The sequence below is a fragment of the Dermacentor andersoni genome, chromosome 7, assembly GCF_023375885.2.
Source record: "Dermacentor andersoni chromosome 7, qqDerAnde1_hic_scaffold, whole genome shotgun sequence".
Taxonomy (NCBI): domain Eukaryota; kingdom Metazoa; phylum Arthropoda; class Arachnida; order Ixodida; family Ixodidae; genus Dermacentor; species Dermacentor andersoni.
The window spans coordinates 126,281,137-126,291,133 of NC_092820.1; the positions used below are offsets into that span (position 1 = coordinate 126,281,137).

The following is a 9,997-nucleotide window of genomic DNA, read 5'->3' on the forward strand; positions in this document are numbered from 1 at the left end:
ACACCATTACATGCCTGTGTTCTACGACAAGTGTTATTGCACCAATTGCAATAGATACCTTAACGTCTATCACTTACTCTGGCCGTGCTCGCAAGCTCACATAAACTACGAACAGGACAAGCGCAAGATTGAGGAAGCAATCCGGAGCGAAGAACTAGCTCCCCAACTCTGGGCCGTCCAGCAGGTCCACGACGCCGCTAGGAAACTCAACCTCCCGGTTCCGTTGTCTGAGACGCCCACTCCATGAGAGCCCAAAGCTCTCGCCACCTGCAGGACCTCGAATAAAGTTGATTTCCTTCCTTGCTTCGTAAACGTCAATTTGACGTCGCGTGACGTTGCGCTGGGCCGCCATTGCCGAGATTTTGCGCCATAATTTGTGGTGCGACGAGCCGCGAGAATTATGGTAATGAGCAGCCATATGCACTTCCGGGTGAGAGGAATGCGTATCGCCACAATTTCCCCGTCGTTTGGCGCCATGAAAATCTTTTGTTCTTAACGCGTGCTCATAGGATTTGCATCGCTCTCGGGTGGTGTTGGCATTTGCGGCTTGGGCCTTCATTTTTTTCAAAAGAATGCGTTTGCACTCTAAGAAGAGATTACACCCTTTGGCGTGCCCCTTCTGCCACACAACAATAATCGTCATCTGCCTTGATGCGTTTTCTTTCGTTATCGCTGCGAGCCCGGAACTTTCCGGTAACGAACGGCACGCGCGTTATCAGAAGGGGCACTCCAAAGGGTGTAAACTGTTCTATGCTGATAACGCGCGTGCCGTTCGTTACCGGAAAGTTCCGGGCTCGCAGCGATAACGAAACGAAACGCATCAAGGCAGATGACGATTATCGTTGTGTGGCAGAAGGGGCACGCCAAAGGGTGTAATCTCTTCTTAGAGAGTGTATGAAATAATATTGGTTTAACATAGCAAATGTTTCGCAACGTTGTCCGCTTCTCACTGCGGCGTTTGTATTGGAATCAAGATTGATGCCTTTTTCCACAATGAAAAGTTATGACGACGGCGTATTTTTTATTTATAAAAAGGAATGTACGCAAGGCGGCGCCTTGAAGGTTCCTCCCGCGGTCCGAGTAACCAGCGAACTGAACAAGAGACGGCAGCGCCGGCGCTTGCGTCGCGCTACCGGATATCTCTTGCGCGCGCGACGCTATCGGCAATATTCGGGCGTTTCTCAGCTATGCGAGTCGGGCTGAGTGACTTGCGTTTTGCGAGATAGCGATTACACGGCCTAGAACGTGTGCTCGTCGCCACGGTCGGTCGCGTACGTTTCCTCGAGGTAGAAAACAAGCGCGTTGGCGCCAATGTACGATGACTCATTCCGTTTCCTGGGTACACGCATCCTAGCTAATGAAGCAGACGACGGCTTGTACACAACAGGCGACAGAAGCGAGAAGCGTTTTCGACGGGATAATCTTTGCGGGAAACCTTGCGTCCAGTGCCTTCATGTGAGTTTCGTAGTCAAAACGTCAAGTTAGCGTCACGTTAGGAAAGCGAAATGGGGCCATCGGCGCCATTTTATTCTCGTCGCGTATACGTCACGCATCGAAGAAAATGGCGGAAGGTCCAGAATAGCGCCCCAGCACGCCATGGCCGGCGGCTATTTTGTTTCACCGAAACGTGAGCCGGCAGAAAAATGTGAATCACGCAACACTTTTATTGGAAGCCCACGGCATTCATAAAGGACCGAGCAATGTAGAGCCGAGTATCTCATTATCCAGTATACAAATAGGCGCATTCTGTACTACCATCATACATATTGTCAGGTGGAGTGATGTATGAAGAAGGGAGTAGCAATACTGTGAAAAGTGAAACTAAATTTTATTGGGCGAGCCTGTGCCCACAAAAACAGGCTACACTTAAAGAACGGCGACATCTGCGACACAAACCTGTATTGTCGTGTTTGCTATTGAATGTCATGAGCGAAAGAGCGACGAGAGTTGATAAGGGTTTATGCTGGTCGCATGAAGTTCCATAACGCTGATAATGACACCGGTCTGCGTGGAGATGAGGAACTTTCACAGTGCTTACGCCTACTCAGACCAGTGGAGTTTATTTGGCTTATGCCCGCCCTATTTTGTATTTTCATTTGCGCCTTTTGTTTACTTATCGTATTACCAGCACATCCCTTACCTATGCCCCGCAGTGGGTTTGAGTCATTTCCCAAGCAATCATCATTTAGGTCTCAGCAGGCGCGAGGCCTTGACAAAAGAAGAAGACAAAGCAGCGGAGCGGTTCGGCTCGGCCCGCTGCAACCATGGGTAAGTGAGGTCTACAATCCGTGACTTCACCGTTCTTATATCGCTTGCGCTATTTCGGCGCAAGCATTACTGCCGCCGAACGGCGCGTATTCTATACATAGGCTCTAATTAATGCCGCCGAACGGCGCGTATTCTATACATAGGCTCTAATTAAAGCGCAACACCTATTGGTTACGGTTACGCACCGAGGCTTCCGGCCATGGGTGTCAATTCTTCTGCGAATCTTTTGGCCAGGCGGTGAACGATCAGCATTTTAAAGTGATTAGCGTTCTTACGAAACTTTATTCACTCTCCGGGGGCTGTATATTCGCCTGTCTGTGCATTTAAGCGTTTTCCCGCATGCTTAGGTGACTGGGTGGTCCATGGCTTAAGGGTTAGATGATCGGCCGGCTTTATGATAAGCGAAACGGTTTCGAACGCAAGCGTCGGCCCAAATTGGGTCATGGGAATGATACATTGCGCATGTGTCGCTCATAAGTTAAGCCATTTTACGCCAACTTTCAGGCTACCCGCCATGGTTGCTTAGAGGCTATGGTGTTGGGCTGCTAACACGAGGTCGCGGGATCAAATCCTGGCCGTGGCGGCCGCATTTCGCTGGGGGCGAAATGCGAAAACACCCGTGTACTTATACTTAGGTGCACGTAAGAGAAGCCCAGGTGGTCGAAATTTCCGGAGTCCTCCAATACGTCGTGCCTCATAATCATATATGGTTTTAGCCCGTAATACCTCATATCTTAAAATATCTTTCAGGCTGTCTGATGCCGTGGATGGGCTACATTTCAATTACGCATTCACTACCGTGAGGAAGCCCGTCATAATAACCTGTAATGCTACGAGAGAAAACGACAAACCAGTCATATGGGAGTGTACGGCTTTCTACTATTCCGTAGAAGCAACCACTAATTATTCGTCCTCGTCGTCTGCAGTCGTAGAATAGAGCGTGTTATTATCCCCTCCCGACAAAAACGGCATCGTCTCTATTCTCTGGCGCAAAAGGATGGGGATGAACTCAGCCAGGAAAATTGTAGTGGCGGGTAAAGCAGCAAGCAGTGAACAAACAAAAACAAGAAAATAAATGATCCTAGTTGCTTGCAGAACACCAAAATGTTTGAAGATTTCGGTCAACGCAAGTGATAAGGCTTCATCGCGACGACGTGATCGACGTCATAATTAAGCGATCTGCGGATACGATGCCAAGTTTCAGCTGAGGCAACTTTGTAGCTAACTTTTCTAAGGCGGCGCCGAACTCTGAACATTAGATTGTCTGAGCATAGGCGCTCACTAACGGGTAATGCCTACTCGCATGTCGCGCGGCATTGCTCTGAACATGGGTGCACTCCCATATATAAAAACACCACAATACTTCCCGTGCATAAAAATCAGACCACGAGGGAGGTTATTGAGGCCTTCTATATCAGGAAAAAGGGTCGCGTTGTGTAAGCATGCCACCGTTAAATTTGCATGAGGGTGAATTTGAATTTTTAAGCCACCTCATTGCGTAGCATTAGATTAAATGGTTTCGCGTGTTTTTTGCCTGCGCACTGATAATGATGGGAGAGCACGGGGCTCTGGGTTGTGTACGTAAGTGTGTGTATGCCTTCGAATAACGTTAGTTGTGAGTTCAGCGCTGTCCTGTGTGTTCCTGCCATCTGTCATCGTCTTATTGCGCTGCCCCTTCAAGATGTTCTGTAGTTATGTGCAACTAGGTTTGTGCCACTCTTCAATGATCGACTGTGACGCGAACTGGGGTCGCTGTAGCTGTGCCACTGCGTCCATCTTGAATGACAAAAATATTTGATGCATGTGTCGTGGTGGGCGGAGTCAAGCACCCGTCATATAGATTCGGACAACTTTGTCTCAATAGACATCCACAAACTCGACACGCGTGGACTTTGCTGCGGCAGCGCTGGACGACGCAGCGTGTTTATGTGGGAGCGCGAGAGAGCAGCGTGGCTGCATGCACGCTTCATACGTAGCTCGTTTCAACGTTTGCAATACGACGTGTTGACACATTGCTTCCAAGCTGATCGCATTAACGTCAATGTTCTTAGCGACAGGGGTTCGGCCGAGTTTCGTCAAAGCGAGCTTTACTTTTCTGCCTCTTCCTCGAACTGCGGGTATGTAGTCTTGCCGCACCGACATCTTGAACTACTGCGCATGTGCAAGAATAGACGTAAACAACTTTGGCAGTTAGGAACGTGCGACCATTCCTGCGACACTACGCGCGTGCCAATTTTTGTAGAATGCCTCAGAAAGTTATCAGATTTAGGGTCCGGCTATCTCCCCAGATAGACAAAAAAAAAAAAATAACGTATCCTACCTGCATCATTACTCATATTTACGTAAATTTACATTGTTTTTGGTCATTCACTGGGAACATATCTGAAATGCCGTAGCGTTATTATAACACCTGTTTTAACGTTTCCTCTTACATTGAAGACAGTTGCGCGTGTGAGGAAGCTGTAACTCTGATGCACCTGTGTAACGCATGTGGCAAAGGAGAAGTGTTTTTCTAAGCAAGCACTTCACGAATAACTAGTTCATATTAATTTTCATAAAATTTGTCTGCTAACTCTAGAAACTGACATTTATTTCTCATCAATGCGGCGATAACGATTCCCAATATTTCCTAAATAAAGGAACAGCTCAAGTACCTAGTTTACAAATATGTCACTCAGAAGGAAAAATTCATATCACAGTTTTGCACTCTAAGAGGGACAAACTTATTGAAATGTACAGGCTGCTCCAACTCTCATGCATGATGATTAATATACGTGGAAATGCCAGATAGCTAAACAGCACGAAAGTAATGTTGTCGGCCGTCGCTTGGAGAAACTCCTATTATTTCTTGCAATCCGCCTAAATACATATTTATTGGTAATTAATCAATCCACTTCTCAAATATTACAATTAAATGAAAAGTGTCAATTAGAAAATTGTAGAGCATCATGAAAAACTCCCGATACAACATTCTGTTGCACAATATGTGCTACGATAGTCGTACTTTCGGAAGTACGCGATTCCTATCAAAATTTGAAACTCATTTTTTCTCTTCAGCCTCTTTGTTAAATTGCGTCAATAAATATACACAGTAAAAGTAGAAAGAACGGCACTGATCCATCTATTGGCCGCCAATAGCAGCCGCCAAAGGGAATCATTTTAGGCCTGTGAGCCTAAAATAAGAAATGGTAGCCCCAAAAGAGTTAGGTGAAGGATTCTGTTGAAAAGAAAGTGATACAGAAAAAGGTTGCGAAGCAATCTTTTTCGCACTTTGCTTGCTAGCTTCATGTGCCGCACACGACGACGAAATTCGATTGAGAGATTCGGTGCAGCGTACGCTATGCGCGACCTTTGTTTTTTCGCCGACGCCGAAAGGGGGTTTAGGACCTATTCAAGGCTCTTTAGAGTTTTTCGGCAATCACTGAAATTTTGCGTTGTTCGCTGAATTTAAAGGAATATTTTAAATATAACAGCAGCAGGAACCAGATATTCAATATCGCCCAGCAGTTTCCATTTAACCATACATGAAAATGACAAACTTTGAGAAAACTTCAACCCCATGTTTGGAAACATTTCACGCAGAAATAAGAATAAGTGTGAAATACGAATTCTGTAAGGTGCTGTCATTGATATATTTAAAATAAGGAAAACAGATATATTATAGTTCGCATTCAAGTATTCCAATTGTTTCATAGCAGCATATATTCAAAAGCTTTGTGTAAGCGTTTTCTCACAATTTCGACTATACGGTGAACAATCTAATATATCATACGATGTTCGCTAAAGATTATCCAACACATTCAGTTATATAGCTGCGGAAGCTAGTTTGGTAGTATTGTGAATTTGTAAATTTTGAATAAGGTTACGATGTTTCACCAGTTTTTTCTACATGGTGCAGAACTAAATGTAAATTTTCTTTCAAAGAATGGGTAGGATAAACCGCCATTAATAATAATTTGCCGTCTTTTTTTAGTATAGCATTTCTGCGTTCCACATATACTTACTCGGTACATTGTAGTTGTTCCTGATATTAACCTTAAGTCCTCATGTATTAAGGCGTCAGGTATTAAGCTTAAGGCCTCAGGACATTAAGCTTAAGGCCCCAGGGACTGAGCTCTTTCCATGAATATTTCTGTTTTTTTCTTCCCTCCATCGTTTCGATGAAATTGAAAACTGGCACCTTATCGGGTGGCATGCCCCTTTGCAAACATTGTTGCAATGAGAGACGTCGCAGAAGCTCTTGCTGTGATTCCAGAATAAAATAAGTTTAAACAAAACCTTATCATGCGTTACCGCTTAACACTCATCTATAGATTGGAACCCATTTCTCAACAATTTTATGAACAATACTAACCTGATATCGAGGCAAGGCGCATATTGTATGTCTCATAGATATCCTAGGAACTCTTCTAAGATTCCTACGCTCAATTTTCTAGCCCTCTGCCAGCACTTCACCACAATGCAAGATTAAAGTTCACGCATACCGTAGTTAACTCGTCATATCGTGCCCACAGGGAGAAAAAAACATACCATTTGCTGAACGTTCACGCAACCGTAGTTCTCACGCCATAAATCTTGCGCCGCCAATTGCGGGTATCGAACCGGTGACTTCGTGCTCGGAAGCGAAAATATTCGAGCAGCCGGAGTCACCCTGATGCCTCGTCGTGAAATTCGCAACGCTGCTTCCACGTCTTAGAGTTGTGGATCGCGCAGTGCCCACCCCACAAGAGTGACCCTTCAGGACGCTTGGCTAAAGTTTATGGTTCATTAAAGCACAAGTATTGCGAGTTTAGAATAATAAAGTAGCGCAGTAAACTTTAGGAAGACAAAACGCATGCAGAATCACTGCTTCCTTTCGCCTGTTTTTCTCGCTGCTGATCCATTCCTGGAGCCCTGTAACGTAAATATATTGCAATCTGCTGAAAGTATTGTGATAAAATTTACCTACCTGCCCATGCGAGCATCGTGCGGTGACCCGCAGTGTTGTTTGATGAGTCCAGTCAAATGCTCTCCTTGTTTATAGGAGATAATTATTGTTTGCATTCGCAACTATTTGCATTTGCTACTCTGATTGGTTTTTGTTAAATAATTGCGCAGAATTGGAGAGGGTTTTTGTGGGTCAAACTAGCGTAGTGAAAGTATATGACCGATTCAGGAAGTGTGCGGCCGGCGGCTTCGATTGGTCTGCTTCCCATTCTTTAGCTTGCGGTGGCGGGTCTAAAATCACGGCGGCCTGCAACCAGAGGCGAAAAATGCTACTAAAACAGATCCCCAATAAAGACGTTTGGCAGAGCTATGCGGCTTATGTACTCAAGGGGCTCCACAACGATATAATGTAATAAACAAAATATTACACGCAAATAAATTCAATTTCCACTGCAGCTTCGAGCAGCGAGTGCCAGATGGATTAGCGGGCAACCTTATTCTATTCCTTTTCGAACTGGGCAGTCTCCAGCTATTTCGAAACCAATTCAGTTCCGTACGGGATAATGATTCATCTTTAATGCATGCACGTCAGTTTGACTTGTGAGGATTCGCAGTTTTGTTATGGCGGAAAAAAACCTATAATCCGAAATAATTAGTTCTCGTTCCTCCAGCTAAATTTTATGTGGTCAGTGGGTTCAAATCATATAGAGTGGGGAGTATATGTGGTCTTCGAGCTGTCGCGTGAAAGGCATGTGGGTGCGGCCTGAAAAATGCGTCACCTATCATAGAAAGCACATTGACGGATTGGAACAGAAGTAGTTCAGAATTCATTTACGTGATCACGCCCTTGATGTAGAACCAACATGAGAATGTATGTCTGTTACCTGCTATATGACAAACGCCCCTTCCGTTCGTCCATTTCGAACAACCAAAGCGCGCTCGTCGAGCACGTTACATTTCAGTGGACGAATTCGAGGGTTCGTAATGCATTCTGCTTATTCTATCAGAGCACCGCATTTCCGGCTGAGAACATTCACAGGCACAAGCTCCTCTCTGCTTAGGCAGGTGTCTGCGACTCAAATGGTCAAGTTCTGGTCCGTAATGTGAAAAGCCACGCAAAAGGCCACGCACATTTGTCCTCATCCCTTCTGTGCTGTTTTACACATGATGGATGCACACCTGCTATCCCAGCTGAGAGGCTTGACACGATTTCGGGTCACGTGGTTACTTTAACTTCAGTTCCTGTCCCGGTACCTACCACGGCGGGCGTGCCATTAGATCATCTAGTATATTTGTCGAAAATCGAAAGTGACAACATGTTTCGCTTTCCAGCCTCATATATTGCAATGGCAAGCTGCTTAAACTTGCACCTTTTGCGTGCATTCTCTGGCACTAACCTAGACCGCGCTCCGCATAGTTGCGATCAGGGTAGGAGCGCACCAGGAACCGGCCGTGTGTTGAACTAGTATTGAATATTCAGTGAGGATTCGTCAAATGGGCGTATTTCTCTCCCACGAATTACAACCACGTGTCATTCCACGCAGGCTCAGTCAAGGCTCGACATACTGCCCAAGAACTACACCGGCGTTGCTGCGTACAACGTTGAGATGGACGACTTTGACGCGACATGCACCATCCAAAAGTTCGCACGACCAAGGGCTATCAGAGACCGAATTGATGCTGCCCTACTACCATAGTGAAGCCGTCCTGGAGGCCATTCATGACACTTTTGTTCGCGCTCCGCAGTGAATGGGAGGAGCACAAGCAAAAAATTATGTGTAGGGTGAATAGTCGTGGTCTATGGAGCTAAGGATTGAGTCATTTATCCTGGAACTGTAAGGGCTATAGTTTGGTGTCAAAAAAAAAAAAAAACTGTGGTGGACAAGGTGAGCTCAAGGATCACTGCTTGTGTGAGAGATGAGACCAAAAAGCACACACTTGCGTGCTTGGTATTGTTTGTGTTTTGCTCTTGTGCTCTCTCTGTATGCAATAAGGTGTCCTCTTTTTCCTTATTGCCTCAATTACATCGACATGTCATATGCCGGTAGCTTCTTAAACTGCGCCATGGTGGTGGCCGTCCGTGAATTATTAGTCTTGTTTCATTTAAGGGGGCACGCGGCTTTCGCATCGCGAAAAATTGCCAAACAACCGATTTTTTGAAAATCACATTTTCAGTTTCTTTAACCCTTGTTCTATTTGATACTCAAATATCATCACTGTAAACCAATTAGAATTGCTATAAACTTCCGTTTTATGAGCTAATGTAACGAAAAGTCTCACAGAAATTAAGAAAGAACAGTGTTTTTCAAGCCCCGGTATCTGCGGAACAGCGCGACGGAGCGCCGCCATCTTGGTCTCGTTGGAAAGCGCATTTCTCCCTCTTAAAATATGCCACTTCAGCTGTCTCCTCTATACAGAAACAAGCGCACAGAAAGCAAATCATTGAAGGTTGTGCCGGAGTCTGCGATTGGCCGCACCCGCCACGTGACTCCAGCGCGGTTCGCCATTGGTCCGGCGCTCGCGTCGTCTGCTGGGGTCTTTGCACGTCGCGAGTCTGGACGCCTCCGCTCGTCGTAATCTCGACGTGTCAAAATGGGTGCTCAGCGGGCATTGCAGTAGCGTGGCCAATTCCTGTGCTTGTGGAAGCTTCAGACTCGTGGCTAAGTATTCCGAGCATCGGCGACGCGGATTTCGCGGCCAAGGTTCACGCGCAGAATCCTGGGACATGCGGCTAAGCCTTTCAGCACTCGGTGTTTCGGAATTCGTGACGAAGCACATCGCGCACACAATCCTCGGACACGCG

The 9,997-nt window shown here is 45.9% G+C and overlaps 1 long non-coding RNA gene across 1 annotated transcript; it reads left to right on the top strand.

Moving 5' to 3' along the window:
* Window positions 1-2,207: 2,207 nt before the first annotated feature.
* Window positions 2,208-9,233, top strand: LOC129385377 (uncharacterized). Its single transcript, XR_008612935.2, has 2 exons — window positions 2,208-2,268; window positions 8,739-9,233. It is a non-coding gene; the product is annotated as an uncharacterized lncRNA (long non-coding RNA).
* Window positions 9,234-9,997: the final 764 nt, after the last annotated feature.